Source organism: Cupressus sempervirens, chromosome 2 (genome assembly GCF_028749045.1).
Source record: "Cupressus sempervirens isolate cs-2001-9-10 chromosome 2, ASM2874904v1, whole genome shotgun sequence".
Classification (NCBI taxonomy): domain Eukaryota; kingdom Viridiplantae; phylum Streptophyta; class Pinopsida; order Cupressales; family Cupressaceae; genus Cupressus; species Cupressus sempervirens.
The window spans coordinates 7,795,280-7,815,363 of NC_143119.1; positions in this window are offsets into that span (position 1 = coordinate 7,795,280).

Consider the following 20,084-nt stretch of genomic DNA (forward strand, 5'->3'; position numbering starts at 1 on the left):
TGATTCAGTAGGAAGTTAATGTTGTATGGATTCACTAGTTTTATGGACTATGTACTTTGATGGGGCTAGCTCTAAAGAAGGTGTAGGGGTAGGAGAAGTATTTGTCTCTCCAGAGAAGAACACTTTTAGGTATTCCTTCACTTTGAAATTCTCATGCATCAATAATCTAGTGGAATATAAGGCTCTTTTATTAATATTGAAAGTTGCTACCCACCATGGAATTAAAAAGCTGCATGTTATAGATGATTTTGAATTGGTTATCTCACAAATAAGGGGAACATATGCCTCTAAAAAAAAAGATTGAAACAATATAGAAATGTTGTCTAGGATTAGATAGAATTCTTTGATGCATTTGGCATTTCATGGAGAGATAGAACTTAGAATAAGATGGCTGACCTATTAGCGAATGTAGCAATTAAATCACAAGATTTATCTTTTGTAGGAATTTCACAGATTGAGGTCTAGAATAGACCCTCAATACCTCATAGTATTGGACATTGGAAAGGTTTTAAAGATGACAAAGACATTGTGAATTTCTTGTTGAATGAAGATAAATACCATGGTCAAGAGCTAGACTATAGTGACTAGGTTGAAACTGTAGATGGGAAGGAAACAATATTTGGTCAAGAGGTCATACAATTAAAGACTACTAAAGTATCTAAGGGTTTGGTTGTTTTGGAGAACATGTTTGATAACCAAGATAGGGTAAGGGATGGGGCTAAAGATTGTAAACCTCAAGAGCTAGAAGAGATCAATCTAAGTACTATTGAAGTCCATAAGAAAGTTTATATTGGCCAAAATTTATCAATTAAAATTAGAAAGCCTTTAATTGACCTACTAAGAAAATATCGACATGTTTTTGCATGGTCATATGATGACCTAAAGGCTTATAGAGAAGATCTATTTCAATATGCCATACCATTAAAGGATAATACGAAACCTTTCAGACAGAAGTAGAGACTAGTAAATCCCACCTTAGCACCCAAAATGCAAGAAGAACTAATGAAACTAAGAGATGGATGGATAATTAAGCCTATTAGGCATTCCACTTGGGTCTCAAATCTAATACTTTTTAGAAAAAATAATGGGGACATCAGATTGTGTGTAGATTTTAGAAGCCTAAGCATTGCTTCTCTTAAAGATAATTATGGGTTGCTAAACATGGAAGCTATGTTAAAACAAGTGACTAGCTCTGAGTTGATGTCCATGATGGATGGGTTCTTAGGGTATAGCCAAGTCCTGGTGAAAGAAGAAGAATAGTTTAAGATAGCATTTACAACTCCATGGGGAACTTATGTACATATGAGAATGTCATTTAGATTGATTAATTCTAGTGCCACTTTTCAAAGGGCTATGGATGTAGCTTTCCATGAGTACATAAATAAGTTCATGGTTATATAACAAGATGACCTTACAACTTATTCAAAAAGGGTTGAAGACCATTATAGACATCTGGAAAAGGATTTTATTAAAGCTTTAGAATATGGAGTGTCACTAAACCCAAAGAAATGTACATTTGGGGTGACAGAAGGTAGGTTATTAGGATACATAGTATCAAAATATGGTGTAAAGATAGATCCTAAGAGAGTGGTAGCCATTGATATGGTTCCTAAGCCAAATATGGTGAAGGGAATACAATCTTTTTTTGGACAAGTTAACTTTCTGAGGAGGTTTGTTACTAACTTTGCTGAGATTAGCAAATCTATTTCAAAAATGCTTAAGAAAGGAGCTACTATTAACTGGGATGGTGAGCCTTCATAGGCATTTTAGGATATTAAAACTACCATAAAGAAGTCTCCAGTCCTTAAGACTCTAGATTACACAAAACCAATGCACATATTCTCTTTTGCATCTTTCCATACTGTAGCTACAATCTTGTTACAGAAGAATAAGGAAGGATATGAACAGCCAATTGCATTCTTCAGCAAATCATTACAACCTACTAAATTGAAATATGAGATTAATGAGAAATAGGCTTATAATTTGGTGAAAGTTGTTAAGGCTTTTAGATGTTATTTGGTAGGTGCTATTATCATTGCATTTGTACCTAGTGCTTCTATAAAAGATATATTTTCTCAACAAGAAGTGTCAAGTAGAAGATGCAGGTGGATTAAAAAGATCCAAGAATTTAACATTGAAATATAGATAAAAAAAATTGGTAAGAGGTTAAGGATTGGCTAAGCTTATGGCTCAAACTAACATAGATGCTAATCAAATTAATACAGTAATAGATGACTTGAAATTAGATTTATGTGATATGAATCATTATGAATGGTTCACCAATGTCATTCATTATTTGCAATATATGGAAGCCCCTCCCCATTTGTGAGAGAATGAAGAAAAAATTACTAAGCTTCAAGCCATTAGATATATTATCATCTAGAATGATTTATGGTGGAGGAACTTTAAGGGAGTGCTACTAAAGTGTGTTGATCAAGAGAAATCAAGAGAAATATTGAAGTAAATACATTATGGATTTTGTGCAGGACATTACATGGCCAAGACCATTGCACATAAGGTAATGAGAGCTAGATTCTAGTGGCCATCCCTTTTTCAAGATGCTCAGGTAATGGTCAGAAAATGTGATGCTTGTCAGAGATTCATAGGTAAGTTGAAATTCTTAGGAAATACTCTATTGAAGTTAGTAGAGGTTCAAGCACCATTTCAAAAATGGGGAATGGATTTCATAGGAGAAATTTCTCCTAAGTCCAATAGTAGTTATTCATAGATACTGGTTGCAACTAATTATTTCACAAAGTTGGTGGAGGCAATCCCTGCATGAAATGCAACTAGTAAATTTTTCAATAATTTCTTTCTTAACAACATCATCTCAAGATTTGGTTCCCCACAAAAATTTGTGACAGATAATGCAATGTGCTTTAGATCTGAAGAATTCATAAATTTCTATGACAAATATAGAATCACAAGATCAACATATTCTCCTTATCATCCACAATGAAATTGACAAGTTGAATCCATAAAGAAAATCCTTTTAAAAGTCATTAAGAGAACCCTAGAAGATAACAAGAAGTCATGGGATTCCAAGTTACAATTAGCAATATTGGCTGACAGGGTAACTATGAAAAAGGCCATTGGTTTAGAACCTTTTGACATTCTATATGGAATCCATGCAAGGTTTCCTCAGAATAACCTAGTGGGCTTGTATAACTACATTCAAATGTATGATGAGGATATCATTAATGATATACAAGAAATATTAGATTAGTTGGACTAATTGCGACCAAGAAAGAGGCATCAATCAGAAATCAAAAGTTGCAACTATAGGTCAAAGCACTTACTGATAAAAGGATAGTAAGCAAGAAATTTGAAGATGGAGATTTAGTCCTCATGTGGAATGTATGGATTGAGGATAAAGGAAAACATGGTAAGCTTGATCCTATATGGTTAGGTCCCTATCTGATTGAAAATACATGGGGAGAAGACTCTTATATTCTCAAGGATTTGTCAGGCAACATTCTTGAACTACAAGTTCATGGACAATTCTTGAAGAAGTATTTTTCCTAAAAAATACTTGTTTCTTCCATGAATAGTAGCTTAGGGTTTCCTTGTACATTCTGTAAATTTTTTGTGTCTTTTGTACAACTCTTGTATATTCTCTTTTTTATATTTTTGTTCTCTCAGAAGTTGTCATTCTGGTCAAGTTTGTGGTCTGTTTCTCCCAAGAATTTTGAGCTCTCATTTGAATGTAGTGTTTTCAATGTCCCCAAACAGAGCCACTATTGGTCTAATTTTTACAAAATAAAATTTTCCTAGTTCTAGGTGTGAAAATTAGAATATTTTCTATGTGTTGCTTGCTAGGGTTTTGGTTTTCTATTGTTGCAATTTTTAATCTTTAAAACTTAGGAAAACCCTTTTAATCTCTTAGTCTTGTGCTTTTTAAATTTAATTGGGTATGAAGTTTTTTAATTTTGAATATTTCTTGACCCTTTTAAATTTTATGCTTTGCCAAGCACTTGATGTCGAAGTGGTTTGTACCACCCGATCCTTATAAGATCTATGGTGATCATCATGTCACTATAGGGAATATGAGGGTTTTAATGCATGTGACATAGTGACTACTATGAAATGGATTGGTAGTGTCATAAAGTGGTTGGTCGGTGTCAAGAAACTACATTTGTTTCAAAAAGTGTGGTGACATGCTTCATGTTAGAATTGTCATTGCCAGAAAAGGAACCAGCTGGAATGAATTATAGTTAGTGTCACCGAAATCTAGTTTTTCTGACAAGTCACTATGTCACAATTGTAAAATCATTGTGCCTTGCCGATAGCAACATAGCACCTTACCATAGAATGAAGAAGGGAGTAGCTTTTAAAAAAATGATGGTGACCATAAAGTGCCTAGGTGATAACATGGACATGCACCTTTATTACTTTGTCAGAGGTATTAATTATGATAATCATGATTGAAAAGTAGGTATCTTCTTGGCACTAGATTTTAACAATATTCATGAGGTCGCCATGTCATGACTGGAAAAATAATGAATCTCACTAGTAGCGACATAGCACCTGACCTAAAAATGTAAAACACAGTAGGCCCAGTTATGTGATGTCAGCAAAAGGAATTAGAATATTAAACTACTTGCTAGTTCAATAGGACATTTCCAAGTCATCAATGACATGGATCCACACCCACATCAAGAGAGCAGATGAAAGGTTTTGATTGTTGGATTAAATTAGATCAAAGCTCATCACCAAGTCACTATAGAAAATTGCATGCTATTTACTCAATGCAACATGGTGACTAAATGGCCCACCATAGTTGTATAAATTTAATGCAATTTCCCCATCATTAGATCAAGCTCAAATCAATGGTAGTCACTTTGTCACTATGAGGAGTTGCTTGGGTTTTAAGGATAGCGACATGGTAAGAAAAGTGAATGAAGAAGGGACCCACCATAGTGGTATTGAAAAATGAATTAAATAACCACCATCAAATTGGTATGGAATCAATGGTTGTCACTATATCACATAGACAACATGCTTGCTCTTTTTGCATAGTGATGTAGTGACTTAGTGACACATGTCCTCGAGGATTAGTGGGTTCAGTTTGTAATGCCAGTGGTGAAGGAAAGGAATATGTGGGAAATTTTCATTGGATTGACTTCTAGTGTGCCAAGAAGAAAATGAGTCATCCCTGTTTCCACTCTTGGATCATTAGATTTTCTAAGATCAATAGTACAAATTTAAATGTAGAAGGTAGTGCCACACTATTTCCCTTATAGTTCATTTATGAGGAATGAAAGCTTCATGTGCAAGAAAAAATTAGAATATATTACAAAAGAACTTGCCATTTTCATCCCACATGAACAAGATTTCAAGCTTCCAAAGTAGAAGAATTTAGTGAGAATTTGTGCTAGGCTTGATAAAAAATGTGGAGCAATTTCCCATTGTTTACAAGACATTGTAGAAGTTATAGAGAAGAATAATCAAAGCATCAAGTGAGTCCCCATGTTCTATAATCTTTGTAGCAATTAAGTTTTCTATAATATATATTTAATATGCCTCCAAAGAAGGTGTTATTTGGGCAGGAAGATTATCTAGCTAGAAATATCCATGATGACCTTCTTGAATTGCTCCCTGAGTCCAAAAATGAAACCGTGAAAGTGAAAAAATTAACCTCATTAAACCCTAGGCTCAAAACTATAGATGGGTTATATGATAAGGGGAATTGGATTAGGAATGTCAAGATTTCTCAAACTGGGCTTTCACTTTTTAAAAAATGGTTTTTTGAAAGGAATTTAGTATTATTCTGATTTGCAATATTTTTTCTATCCTTATCTTCAGGGGATAATACAGACTGCTTCTTAGCATTTTCTAGAAACTTGATTTTGTTATTCATCACAGCTATGGTTGCATCATTCTTTGCAATTTCCAATTTCTTAGCTAGAGCTTCCTTCTCCTTCCTTCTTTTTTCTAACTCAACATTAGAAGGTGAGAAAGAATCATGGATTTGGATGGGCTTTCTTGGTTCATTTATCCTAATAACAACTTCCTTTTGTTTTCCTTTATCTTGAATGCCAACAACACATTCTACATCTTGTTTAACATCTAGGGTCTTATAACTCTTGATTTTTTGTATCACACGACCCTCTTTATTTAGATCTTGATCCTTTAACAAATTTTACTTTTGTATTTTAAGCTATTCCACTTGACCCACAATTTTAGGCTACTTAGCACTAGCTGCTATCTCATTTTTCTTTTTCAAATCAGCAATCCTCCTAAGTAATTCTTTCTTTTCTTCATAAGCCTTCATGATCTTTTCCTCCCTTTCCTTCTAAAATTTCCTACCAATGGCTTCTTGCTCAACAAGCTATATTCTCAATATTTCATTCTCATTAGGGTTAGGAATGGTAAACATAGAACCAGAGGTCTTCTCATCATTAAAACTTTCAGGATCTAAATGTTTTGGTCTTTCCTTTTCAGGTAAGTAATCTGACATGAAAGGGTTTGTGCTATGCTAGAAAAGATTGTTACTAGTCCTATCCTGCAGACTAAGCGCATGTGGTTTCATAGCCTTTTCTTGACATATCATTTTAGGAGTATTATAGAAATCATCATCAAACAAAACATGATGGGATCTAGGCCCCTTGCAGAAAGGATCCTTTTCAATAGAAATGTAGGTATTATTTTTCCTTGCCATTTGCTGCTAGGAATAATTTCCCTTCTGCATCTGGGCTCCTTTCACAACCCAATTTTTCTTTCCTCTAAGAGGAAGATCCGTCTGTAACTTAATAGTTGGGTTCTTCTTCACATTTACCCATGTATTTTTCACACTTTCCATGATATAAAATGTTCTTCAACTTAACATTGGTTAAAACCTTTTTGAGTTGCCACCCACTTAGGGAAAAGTACTGCAATAGTCTTACTAATTTGGTCCTAATTCTCCTTGAGTTTACACTTACTTCTGGGAATAGTAGCTAACTAATATCTAGAAGTAAAATATAAATGAGTGCTGACCAACATTATAACTCTAAACAAAATGGAACAAGAATGACTTTAGAATTGAAAAACTTGGATATGTCTCAATAGAATTTTATGTCGCAATAGAATTTACTCTATAACAACTCTAATTTATATGACTAGTGCTTTATCCATAGGTGCAAAGAGTCAACTATTAGTAGGAGATCTTGTTCAATTAACTTGCAATTGAATTTATCAAATGTAATCACCTATTTCCATTCTTATGAAATATCCTTTTCATAAACTTATGAATTCTATTGATCTACTAAAGCATTTACATAATCCCTTGAATTAAAAGCAACAATAAACTAATATACAACCCATCCAGACTGCATTCAACCAAGTGATCCTTATTCAAATGATCTCAAAATTAATAAACTCATGAAATGGAGATAGAAAATAGTGACATAGATCTACTGTAAATACCATTTTGTATTATCCTTTTGGTGATTAATACAAGAATCAATAGAGACTCAATGAAGAACCCATGAATTCATGTTGATATTGTCATTTCTATTTGATATCAAAAATGTACATCCATAGAAATAGACTCAAACACAACTACACATGCTTGGACTAATTGTACTATTTCTTGACAATCCCAAAAATACATCAGAATTCAAACCCTTGTTCCATCACTGGGATCTCACTTAAATATGTGAGATGCAAAAAGCTTCAGGCTTGGAAAACTTGTGTAGAAAAACAAAACTTAATGTAACAGAAGGTTAACACATCAATATATACTTTGGTAGGCCCATTTCTATTACATCATAACAAATTACTTTCTATTTTGTTTCGCCACCACTATTCTGAATCCTCTGAATACATTGCCACTAGGCTGGCCAATGATGAGTCATGTAGTGTTTCTATATCAAATTTTACCCTTGGATTTTCACTATTTTCACCTTGGATGGATAACATTACTTTTATCCTTGATTATTTCTCTATCACGTCCACATCCTAGGATTCTATACCTACAACTGGAGCTAACTGGTGACCTTTACTTTCTTCATTTTTATATCTGGTGCTTGTGTGTCAATAATTTGCACCTTGTCATCCTGTATCTCATCATCATCTATTCCAACTTCCTCAAATTGTTCACTAGAAGCAATATCCACCATCCATCTATCAAACACTATATCATCTAGCCAATCAAAATGCAGAATATCTCCTTACTTTTTGATAACATATTCTACCTCTCTCAATATCAACAAATTCCTTTTTTAAATAATCAAAGAATATTTGGGCTTTCACTATTTCTTCAGTTGTGGTAGCCCACCATGCATGCCCTTTTTCATTGATAATCATATTCATCCTTAAAAAAAAATCATCTAGCTCCTTGGCCCATTCATCTTTGTTCTTCAAATTATTTCTCCTATCTAGGGCATGAGGAAACAAGCTAAACTTTTGGATCTTGTACTTGTTCAAGTAGCCAACTATTATTCTTTGCAAATGAAATATTTTATTGTCAAAATTAGAAAGGTCAGAAATAATATCAAAAGTTTTCTCAATTTGGTCATAGGAGGTTTTTATGACAGAATAACATAAAAATGTCACTTGCTTTCAATTCCTCCCAAATATTTATCACCCTAGCCAACTGATCATAGACTAGTGGCCATTCAATTTTGTCCCCCAAATATGTGAGAGCCTTTCTTAATTTATCTTCATATTTCACCTCCAAATCCACATGTAATGCCCATAGCTTGCTTTTTTCTTTTTTCAAAATCTTCTGTTATGTAGTATTCCAGCCTTCGGGGTGTATCTGGTATTTTTATGAAGTTGGTGGATTTAAAGGGTTCAACTGGGGGGTGAGGGTAAGTTATTCTTGGCCTTGTGGACATATCCATTAGATTGTTTTAAAGCTCAATTCTCTTTTTGACCTCTTTATTGTAGGCCTCTAGAATTGTTTCATATTTGCTCTTTAATTCAAACATGGCCTATTGTTCTTTCTTAGCTATAGCCAAAAGAAATTAGGATGAGTCCACATTCCAATGTGCTTCCTGTACATGAGAGGTATCAACAACTATCCTTACAATTATGTTTCCCTTCAATCCAGACTCATCTGGTTGTGATAATGTGGCTCTAGACCCTCTTCTTAATAACCAGATGACCCATGTAGCTTGATCCTCAATAAATGCAGTACCTTGGAAGTCCTTTTTATTTTGATCCTACAAATTCAATTTGTTTGAAACAGAATTGAAAACTAAGGCATCATCAATGTCCCAATTTTGTAACAACAAAATGCTAGATGCTTTCACCATTTGTCTTCCCTCTTCAGGGCTTATATTCTAAAATTCTTTTATCATTTCTTCTTTTTTTTGGTTCTCAAGGGAGGCATCATCCATTTCTAGATACTTTGTATTCAACCTTTTACATCTTTCTTTAAATTTATTCATGTTCACCCTCCATGCAAATTGTTGGAAAGCCCTAGACTTTACAAAACTGTCATCAGCCAAAAATTGATGACTTGCCTGTTCTAATACAGGGTCCAATTCCTTAACTCTATACTTAGCTATTATTAGATCTAAAGTTGGTGGAGGAGGTTCCAGAGGGTTACCTTCATCTAACTCTACTTGGGTAACAAAAATACCTCCCTACGATCCAATCTGCTCAATTTGCTCACTAGTGAGTTGTACTTCTCCAATCCTCAAAGGGGATTGAGTGGGTGAATATTCCTCAATTTGAGGACTCTTTTCCTTCATTACCTTTTGCCTCTTGGGAGAAGGTTCATCAAGTGTCTCCTCCTGGATTGCACTGGTGGATTCTATTATTTTCTTGCCCTTATCTACAAGAGCCCTTTTATTTTGAATTATAGTATAACCAAGTTTCTTTTGAACAACTATTTGTCCAACTCCTATATTACGAGTGAAAGCCAACCTCCTCATGACCTCTCTGGCCTTATCTGGGTATGAATCAATAAAAAATTGTTTCTTCTCATTCATAGCTTCCATTATTTTAGGGAAGGTATTCATGAGTTTATTTAATTCATCAGCCTCTGTATTAGCATTATCTAGAGGACCATATTTCTGATCAAACCAATGAATAAATTCTAAAACCTGGGAATAAACTCTCCACTTTTCCTTTTTAGTTTCATGTTCTTGCAATTAGAATTCATTTATTATAATGTCCGCTAGATAATATGAATCATGTTTGACTTGACCTAATTTAATCTTATGTCTCAAGGTTCGATTAAAAAATCCCTCAGTATCACAAAAATGGGGATGGGAGATAGCCATTTTATACTGATCCAAAATTTTATGCAAAAAGATCCAACCTCCTTTGGTAATCACAAACTGGTGTGCCAGAGTGCAAGTAGGAAAAAATGACCCTAGTGACCTTTTCAATAGAATCATCTCTTCCACTCCTCCTAACTGCCACAAAAATTCAGCCATTCCTACCTTTAAAGGTACTTGGTAGGGAAAATCATGAAGGCTCCCCCTAAAACCATAAATTCTAAAAATAGTAGAAATAGAGTAAGGAACAATATCTCCTCAATTGTGTGAAACTTTCAAATTATGGGGTTTATCTATAGGCCTGATGAGATTCATTAGTGCCTTATTGATCCTGGGATTGTCACTCAATATGAGGCATTTCAATTTAGAAGCAAAATACCTATCAAACTTGACAAAACTAGCATTATCTACATCCCAAGTCATATTTGCACTCCACAACTAGATTGGTAGTGCTTCCCAATTCTCCTCTCTATTCAATTCCATCTCTTTACCAAAATATGCCACCCCTTTAAACAAGAACATATGCATCAATAGAGAATAGTGTCCAAATGTCTTCTCCACTTTCCCTTTGGCAATTCAAACCAAAGCAACATGGATTTCTTTAGCTAAAAAGGAACCCAAATCAGAAATCACATCTACACCAAAAGAGGTAATTTGAACCATCATATACATAATGCCAATAGGCATGAAATCTTGCTCATCTTCATCAAAAACACAACACAGGGTCTTGTATATCTCTATAGCCTAGGAAGTGAAAAGACTCTTCTTAAAAGGTTCCCTCGAGGCTGCAGTGATTACAAGAAAAGTCCTATTGTGCTAATGTGTGCCCTCAGTGCAACTCCTCTAATCACACCCTTCTTTTCCTTGTATTCATTCTCTAGTTCTAATAGATTGATTGGCACATGATAATCTGACAATGGCTCTAGGTGAAAATCCTCTCTAATTTCCTCAGGACTAATTGAGATCAGAGGTACACTAGTTCTTCTCAGCACCCTAATAGCTTGGTCATATTTTTTTGCAATGGCTTCAAGCAAATCATAATCCATGAAAACACTTGGAACTACTAGTTTTCCCAAAACAAAAATCCAGAAGTTAGCATGAGGGGCAAACAAATTCCTTTCTAAAAACCATTTCTTAAACAAAACAAGACCAGTTTGAGTAGTTGTTGCATCCCTAACCCAGTTCCCTTTGTCATACAAGCCATTTGCAATCTTAAGCCTAAGGTTTAAGGAAATTAACTTCTTAACTTGTGCAAATTCAGTAGTGGACTCTGGGAGTAATTCTAGCAAATCGTCATGGACATTCCTATCCATATAATTTACTTGCCCAGAAAATACTTTATTAGGAGGCATCTTGACTATAATTCACAGGAATTGGAATGGTACAAAGGTTATAATATGAGTACTTACTTGAGTTACCAAACTTGTTCTTCTCTAGACCTCTTCAATAGCTCACAAACAAGAAGGATTGCTTTACATCTTTGGTAGGCTTAGCAGAATATCATCAGTAGGCTCTAGTGCTCAAAAAACATGAAATCTTTGTTTGCATGAGATTGGAAATGGAAAAATCTCTTGTATTACACACTGTTTTTCTCACACATGAAGCTTTCATTCATCATAAATGCACAAAATTGAAAAATAGAGCGGCATCACATTTCCTTTTGAATTTACACCGTTGATCCTCAAAAAATCCTATGATCCAGGAAAGAAAACTAGACCTGCTCACCTTTCTTCTTAACACACTGGCAGTCAAGAAAATAAAATGCTTCCATCTGTACCTTTCCTTCAATGCTGGCATTTCTGTCTTGGCCCACTGATGACTGGAAATACGTGTCATCAAGTCACTACCTTACTATGCATAACTTTCAAGCATCTTGCTATATTGAGATAGTGATAACCATTGATGCTACTTTGATCATGTGGTAGACATTTGATACAACTCTTAAGAGAGAAATACTTGGTCCCTCATTCACTATCTTGCTATAAATAATCTTTAAGCAACTCTTTATAGCAAGATAGTGATGGCCATGGATTTGAGGTTAATCTGAGGGCATGGAAACTGCATGAATCTTTTATGTTTTGGTGGGTCCCTTACTCACTATCTTTCTATACATAATTTTCACACATCTTTCCATAGCAAAATAGTGAGTATCATTGATCCATGCTTGATCTAATGATCAGAATCCTTCACATGTTTTATGCATCGTGCGTGGGTCCAGGTTATTGCTGACACTGAGCTGGCTTAACATGCTTACATATATATATATATATATATATATATATATATATATATATATATATATATATATATATATATATATATATGTAATTTTAATCCCTTGTGACATCACACCTCCTTGGCTTTGTTGTGTTGTTATTTTTCAGGCAGGTTGCTATTTCACTACCGATGAAAGTCACCAACTTTTTGGTAGCGACATAGCGACTTTTGAAAACCCATCAAAAATCAGCACCGAGAAAATTAAAAATAGAATAACCATGACTGAAACAACTATCATAGAAATAAAGGCACAGTTTATAAGATATCTTCCTTGAGATCCTCAAAATCACTGCCTATTTTAAAAGAACACCGTCTTTTGCAATGTTTGGGCACTCGTTATGTCACTACTAGAAAGTTGATGACTTTCGCAGTCGCGATGTAGTGAGCTTCGGTGGATTTAGAATTTTGGTTATGGAAAACATATCACACATTTGATTGAAATTTCACCAATTAATACTACTGTCAGAGAAGGTGGTCGTGCACATTTATGAAAATGCATGGGACTTCTATGGTCACATCAATCTTTAAAAGGTTGCCACTTTCTTTATATTCTAGGCACTCACTATGTTGCTACAGGCAAGGCACATAGATTTTTTGGTCACAATATAGCAACTCATTAGGAAGACCTGGGTCCCAATGATAGTACTTGTGAATTTCTCCTTGTGCATCCTTTCTAATATTGACAACCCTGGGGTAGAGCATGTGACCATAGAGTTTTCAAATTAATACACTTCTATAGCGCTGGACCTCATTTTTTAGTACCAAAACATAGTTTTTCAACGGTCACTACATCGCTATAATAAACATCCTCGCAACTTTTTATAGTGAGCAAGCGACATCCGTGGATCCAAACAAGATCCAATGGCGGGGCACAACCTTTGCTAAAAGGACTCAATAAATGACTTCAAAGTAGGAAGGAAAAGAATATTCGACCCCTTTTAGAAGATTTTGCACCAAGATAATTTTTAAAATGGTAAGACCTAGGGTGTTACACAAATTTTAAAGGATATCAAAATATAAGACCCAAAAATTTAAACCTTATGATCAAAGAAAAGAACTCACATCTAATTTTTTCATCATGATTTTAAGAAAAGATATTATGTAAAAAATCAGACCAACAGTGGCTTTGTTTGGGGATGATAGACTACTTAAGTCGATGCTAGATTTTAGAATCTTTGGGAGAGTAGACCACAAACCTGATACAACAATGACAACTTCTTCAAAAAGCACAAGACATAAGCTGGAAACAAGGACCTAGATTGTACAGAGAAATCTACAAGGATTTACAAAATATACACAATGTACAAGAAAATGAAAAATCCTAAAACTACTATTCATGGAAAAATAGATACTTTAAGAAAAGTACCTCTTCAAGAATTGTCCATGAACTATCAATTCAAGAATATCTCTAGTTAAATCCTTCAAAAAATATGAGTCCTCTCCATTTGTATCATAGATGCAATATGGGCCCAGCCAAATTGGATCAAATTTACCATGCTTTCCTTTATCTTCCAGTCTAGCATTCCACATTAATGTCATGTCACCTATTTCAAACTTTCTTGTAATAGTTCTTTTTTCATATAAATGTTTCATCTGTGATTGTAGCTTGGAATTATGAACAAAAGATTATCTCCTTATTTCTTCTCACTGCAAGATGTCATCCATTTTCAGTTGCATCTCATCAACAATATCATCTTCATAGATTTGAACAAACTTATACATCTCCTTTAAGTTGTTTTGGGGAAGTCTAGCCTGTATACCATAAACCAAATCAAATGGGGCACATCTCATGGCCTTTTTCATAGTATCCCTATTAGCCCATAGAACTAATGGCAACTTTGAATCCCAAGCTTTCTTGTTTTCTCCTAAAATCATTTTAATGATTTTCAATATACTTTTATTACTTGATTCTACTTGACTATTTCCTTAGGGATGATAGGGTGATGATGTGTATTCTGTAATGCCACACTTACAAAAAAATTTATATTCTTCTAATCTAAAACACATAGAATTATTAATTACAATCTTCTATGGGCATCCAAACCTGGTACAATATTATTTAGAATGAAATTAATCACCACTTTACTTGTTGCATTCTTAGTAGGAATTGCTTCAACCCACTTCATAAAGTAATCAATAGCAACTACGATCCATGAACGTCCACCACTAGATTTATTTGAGATTTTACCTATGAAATCAATTCTCCATAGCTAAAATGGTGCCTATACTTCAATAGGTCTTAGTGGTAAATTCCCAGAGAATTTTAGCTTTCCACTAAACCTTCGACAAGCATCACAAACTTTGATAAACTCATGAGCATCTCTAAAAAGTGTTGGCCACCAAAAACCAGCCCTAAGAATTTTATGAGTAGTGATTTTAGCCATATAATGACCACCACATACACCTTCATGCATATCTTTCAAAATTCTTTTAGATTCAATCTCATCCACACACTTCAAAAATACCCCTTCCATATTTCTCCACCATAATTGACCCTGTACTATAACATATCTTATGGCCTGCAACTTGAGGGATCTTTTTTGGTTGTTTGTCAACTCTAAAGGAGATTTCATATTTTGCAAATAATAAATCACATCTTTGTACCATTCAAAAGTATTCATATCACAAAGATTATCTCTACAACTATTATCAAGTTGGTTAATTTGGTTTGCCTCTAAATTAGCTTCTATCATTAATTTGGCCAAACCTTGACCCCTAACGAGTTTAGTAATTTGAATGTCAATGTTAAACTCTTGTATCCTATTAATCCATCTACATCTCTTGCTAGATACTTCTTGTTGTGAAAAAATTTCCTTTACTGCAGTAGTAGGAAAAAAGAAATAATAATAGCTCCCATTAAGTAACACCTAAAAGCCTTGACTCCTTTTACCAGTGCATATGCATGTTTTTCATTGATGTCATATTTAAATTCTACTACTTGCAAAGACTTGTTGAAGAATGCAATGGGCTATTCATAACCTTCCTCATTTTTCTATAACAATACTACAACAGCAGTGTGAAATGAGGCAAAAGAAAATATATGCATTGGTTTATCATAATTTGGAGCTTTGAGAATAGGGGAATCTTTAATAGCTTTCTTAATTTTCTAGAATGCAATACTAGGTTCAGCATCCCATTTTATCTCAAATCCTTTCTTTAGCATCCTTGATATAGGCCTATTGTTCTTTGCAAAATTAGTCACAAATCTTCTAAGAAAGTTAATCTGTCCAAAAAATGACTGGATGCCTTTAACACTTTTGGGTTTTTGAATTTTATCTATTTCTTCTACCCTTTCAAGATCAATCCTCACTCCATGCTTGCCAACTAAATGTCCTAGCAATTTTCCTTCATTAACACCAAAACTACATTTCCTTGGATTCAAAGAAATATCATACTTAAGAGCTCTGATAAATACCTTTTCTAGATGTATGCAATGATCATTCTCATCCTTGGAATAAGTAGTGAGATCATCTTGATACACAACCAGAAATTTATCAATAATATTAGCAAAAGCCACATCCATAGCCCTTTGAAAAGTAGCCCCAGCATTAGTAAGCCCAAAAGACATCCTGACATAAACATAAGTACCCCATGGAGTAGTAAAAGTAGTCTTGAACTCTTTTGATTCTTTAACAACCACTTGATTATAGCCTAAAAATCAATCCATTATAGACATTAGTTCAAAACCAGTAACTCTTTGCAACATGGCTTCCATATTTGGTAATCCATAATTATCCTTTAATGAAGATATATTAAGATTCTTGAAATCAACACATAATCTTATGTCTCCATTTTTCTTCCTAACAGGGACTAGATTGGATACCCAAGAGGAATTCCTGATAGGTTTTATAATCCTAGCATCTCTTAACTTGATCAATTCCTCTTGCATCTTGGGAGCTAGGGTAGGATTTATTGGCCTCAATTTTTTTCTAAATGGCTTAGCATCTGGTTTCAAAGGGATCTCATGCTGAAAAAATCCTCCCTATAAGCTTTTAAGTCATCATACAACCATGCAAAAACATGTCTATACTTCCTTAGTAGGTCTATCAAATCTTTCCTAATTTTAGGAGGCAATTTCTTACCAATATATACTTTTTTGGGTGTTTCCCGAGTTCCCAAGTTTACTTCCTCTAAATCTTTGGCATTATATTCACTGGTATTCATTTATGACCTATCCTAGTTGTCAAAAATAGTTTCTAAAAAAAATAGACCCTTTGGGATTTTATTTGTCTTTAACTATAGAACTCCCTGCCCAAAGACAGTATCCTTTCCATTTATATTTTCTATATAAGCTGCACAATCAATTTGTTGACCTGACAACATATTCTCATAGTTCAAAAATCTCAAAATATCCTTATCATCTTCAAACACTTACCAATTATGGATATTATCAAGAACAAAGGGTGTAGTTTGAATCTCAACTTGGATATACAAGCAAATGTGACATCATTAGGTTTTATTGCAATATTAGCTAGCAAGTCTACGATTTTGTTGTTAGTTCTGTCCTTCCAAATTATCTCAAATGCATCAAAACATTTGATCATATCCCATATAGAATTTCTATACTATTTTAATCTCTTATTCTTTGAGACATAAGCATTTCTCACTTGGGATACAACCAATTTAGAATCTCCTATAAAACATAAACATTTTATCCCATGCTTATGAGCTAGTCTAAGGCTTAATAGCAAAGCCTCATATTCTACTATATTGTTGGTACAAGGGAAACTTAAAGTAAAAGAGAATTTGTATGTTACCCCTACTAGAGATATCAACAAAATACCTACACCTAATCCATTTTTGCAGCAAGCACCATCAAAGAACATGGTCCATAAATCACTCTTATCTATTTTTGTATCAGCTTCTACTTCAATCTAAGATTTATGCTTCTCCTTCTTCAAAGTCAAAACTTCTTTTCTGAATGCATTGACATCTGTATCCACAAAGTTTTTCATATCATCCCCAATATCCTCATCTATCATATATATGAGTTTTGGTTCTCTATTTATTTTCACAAGATTCCCATCAATGTTAAAAGTAGCAAATGATAGATCACATTAAAAACTTCCTCCCATGGCAGCACTCCATTTTCTAGATAATAACATACTGTATTGAGGTGGAAAATCAACAACTAGCACACTCATGGTAAGTTCTTTGTCTGGGCAAGCTATTACTCTATATGGTAAAGCATTAATAGTACCTATAACTATCACTTCTCTTTTATCCATGGTACAAAATCTTCCCTAACTAGTATCAACTTTTAATCCTAGTTCCTTCATTATTTCAAAAGGCATAACAGTATTGGAAGCACCAAAATCAATCATGCAATTTTTTAATGTTTTATCATTTACTATGATACTCAAGAAAAATGGCTCAACACTTCCCAAACATTCATTAATAGAGCTATCCAAAAAAATCTATGGAATCTGAGACACAACTACTTCAGCTTCTTTATCTTTTACCTTTTCCTTGCTTCCTTGTTTGGGATCATGAGTTTCATTGCAATCTTGTGTTGTCTTTATATCAATATTTCCTAACCATGCTATGGCTTTATTTTTGTGTTCAACGATCATTATTAATTCAGACAAGGGAACTTCAATAGTGATCTATGAGAGAACATTTAGCATATCTATAGAGGAATTTGAGGAATTATCAATAGTCATATCCTTCTTCTCATGATGTGTATCAGAAATACCTTGATGATTCTTTTCACTTACAATTTTCACTTTTGATACTTTATTATCAAACTTCTTAGACAAATTATTTGAACATTCTAACTCCTTAAGATTTCCTCCTTTCTTTTTTTCCCACTTTTTACCTAAAATTTTGACCTTCACAGGAGGAATTTCTTTAGGCTTTAAAATTTCCTTTTTCTTAAGGTCGGTTTTCTTAATAAATATACTAGCCACCTTAGCATTATTAGGATTCTGAGCCATATGTTTGGTCTGTACTTGAGCTACCATGCTAGTAGTTATCTAATCAACCTCTTCTCTAGAAGGTTTCCTTAGTATCACCTCCTCTCTAGTAGATGCCATGTTACATACATTGTCCTTAGCATCATTCTCTTCATTAGAAAATACCTATTGCTGCATATGACTTTGAAACTGTCTTTGTTCCACTACATCTCTATCAGGGTCATCACTATCATAATGGTAATAATGTGAATCAAACATATTATGTACTACATCATCACTACTTTCTTCATGTTCTTGATTTTCTTCTACCTCAATTTGATTTCCAGGAAATGACAAAGCTACTGCACAATACTCAGGAGCATGAGGTAGTTGACAAACAAAACACCATGTAGGTTTAGTAGTGGGTTTAGGGTCATCTACCACATTTATGGAATTTTTGGATAAAGGATCAAGGGTAACCTTGTTATTGGTATTTTTAGGAGGAACATTGGGGTGACCATCCTTCCAAGTAGTACTATAAGGGAAATTTTGCAATCTATTCTATCTACCAAAATTGGACTGATAAGGGACTTTATTTTTAGGGGAATTCCTATCATTTTTTCCTTGGGGAAGATTCAAACCTTTTATAGCATTCAAGACTTGACTCATCTCACTAAGCTCTTGCCTTTTTCCTCTTGTAGATTTGTGCTCTTCTTTTCTGTTCCCTTACTCTCAAATAACCTAGGGTCATCTCTTTTGTTCTCCAATCTTCCTGAAATTCTAAAACTATTTTCTATATTGATAGCAATTCTAAAATAATCTCTCAAAGTCCTAGGCTCTTTATCCCTAAGCTAATATGCCATTTTACCATCAAAGGCATTCAAATAAGTAATCATGCATACCTTATCATCAACTCACATGGCTTGAAATTTCTTATACATCCTCTTCTGGAACCTAGTGTTGAAATAAGTAACAGATACATTATGCAACTTCTTAAAATTATTGAACTCACTTAAAATATAACTTGGGTTTTGTTTATCACCATATTATTCTTTAAGGCAATACTCAATATCTTTGCAATTTGCAATGGATGACTCAAGAACAGCATGTTCTACATCGTGTTTAACATCGCAGTCTTATAACTCTTGATTTGTTGTATCACAGTACCCTCTTTTTTTATATCTTGATCCTTCAACAACTTTTGCTCTTTTATTTTAAGTTGTTCCACTTGACCCACAATTTCGGGCTGCCAAGCACTAGCTACTATCTCATTTTTCTTTTTCAAAGTATCAATCCTCCTAAGTAATTCTTGTTTTTCTTCATAGGCCTTCATGATCCTTTCCTCCCTTTCCTTCTTGAATTTCCTATCAATGGCTTCTTGCTCAGCAAGCTACATTCTCAACATCTCATTCTCATCAGGGTCAGGAATGGTAAACTTAGAACTAGAGGTCTTCTTATCATTAAAACTTTCAGGATCTAAATGTTTTGGTCTTTCCTTTTCAAGGGAGTAATCTAACATGAAAGGGTTTGTGCTATACTGGAAAATATTCTTACTAGTCCTATCCTACAAACTAAGTGCATGTGGTTGGAAAGCCTTTTCTTGACATATCATTTTAGGAGTATTATAGAAATCATCATCAGACAAAATAGGATGGGATCTAGGCCCCTTGCAGAAAGGATCCTGTTCAATAGAAATGTA